Source organism: Rhagoletis pomonella, unplaced genomic scaffold (assembly GCF_013731165.1).
Source record: "Rhagoletis pomonella isolate Grant_MI unplaced genomic scaffold, Rhpom_1.0 Rhpom_scaffold_00012, whole genome shotgun sequence".
Classification (NCBI taxonomy): domain Eukaryota; kingdom Metazoa; phylum Arthropoda; class Insecta; order Diptera; family Tephritidae; genus Rhagoletis; species Rhagoletis pomonella.
Window position 1 is genome coordinate 3,277,812 of NW_023458566.1, and position 1,758 is coordinate 3,279,569.

A 1,758-nucleotide genomic window follows, 5' to 3' on the forward strand; every position below is an offset into this window, starting at 1 on the left:
ATAATTCATCCACGAATGAATTATTCGTGAATAAATTGCTCATGAATGTATTATTCGTGATCTTATTCGTTATTCGAAATCATTTTAAACAACTCGATTTATTACACACTGAGAAATGATTTGCATACTTTTATTTCTATTGTCACTGATTGTCGTTAACGCTTTTTTGTTGTTGTTGTGGAGGCTTACTTAGCCTGTATAGTCGTTGTCGTTAAGCTCAACCAACGGGTGACCCAAGAAGTGTGCCAGTCCGACTGGGTTGGATCAGAGGGAGAGGGGCATTAATTGAGTGGGGTTTAGTGGGCAAGCGAAGTGGTCTGTGGATTACAGGGGTGATTCTCCGCATGCCGGACACACGTTGGGCACATCTGAGTTTATCCTACTCAAGTAGAAGTTTAACCTACTTCTGCATCCAGAGCGGAGTGGTGCTAGGGTGGTACGAGTTTTCCGAGGCAGAAGAAGTTCTGCCTCGTCCACGTCGGGTCGTTGTCTACCTGAAACTGCGTTCACATGTCGGGAGTTGGTGTAATTTGAGACCGACTCCATGTGAATGTTTTTTATTGCCTTTCGGCACGCTGTCGGGTGCTTCCGAAGTGCCTTGTCGAGGGCTCTGTCGCATTCAGATACCTGTTCGGGTTACACAGCATGCGATTGTGCTCCTCTTGGCGGGGAGAATCTGGTGGCGTTCGGGAGTGCATTTAAACCTTTTAAGGGCCCGTCCTGACATGGGTCGGACTCATGGCGCTCGCAATGTTCAAATGTTTACAGAAAACGTGGTCTTGACCACGGTTCTACTCCGCCATATTGCAGCAGAGTACGTGACGATTAGTCTGGCTAAAACTATGTATACCCAAAATACCATAGCCGGTCTCAGACGCCAGTTCTTACTAAAGGTTCTTTGACACAGTTTCAGCAATCGATTTACCTTCAGCTCGACAGAAGTTCTCCATGTCAGCTTCGTATCTGGAGTTACCTCTGGATATTTCACAAGCACTGAAACATTTAAACCTTCCAATTTTCTATACCACGTTAACAAGACTAGGATTGTCTACCACATCAGGCGCAGAGGGTTAATCTGAGGATAAAACATAACCGACCCCTTATTAAAGTCTATCAAGTTTACATCTGTGTTCTGTTTTCCTGCCGCAATGAACGCAAGCGGAAGCTCTAAAAATCAACGCTTTTTATGTAACATTTATGAACTGGAACGGAGAATCGAGAATCTGCAATTTGCACTAAACAATTTATTATACGCAAACAAAACTTCAAAAATCGGACTCAATTGTTCTATATCAAATTTTATCAGCTTTGAATTAAAAACAAATTCTCAAATTGAGTGAAAAATAAAGACTCAGTTGAATTGTGAAAACAAAATGCCAATTTTGAACCACTGTGCAATGGAACGAAAAGCAGTATGAGGTTCCTAAAGACATAGTACAGCGAATAAAAATCCTACGCTGACTTAGCCATGTCGTTCGAATGGACAGCGACGCTCCATTCAACTCAAAACCCGCTACACAGTAGTACAAAATTGGCATTTTGTGTTCAAAAAAGTTTTCACCAAAAATTTTTTTTTTCGGTTTTAAAAAAATTTTTTTTTAAATAGTATAGTTCGCATTAAATTTTTATAATATAACAAATGCTTTTATTTCCCATTTAGCATGCAGATGTACTCGAATTGTCAGCAAAAAAAATTATTAAAAATCAACGCGACCTCTTGGCCACTTTCATAGTACCCTTTAATATACTAAAATTTAA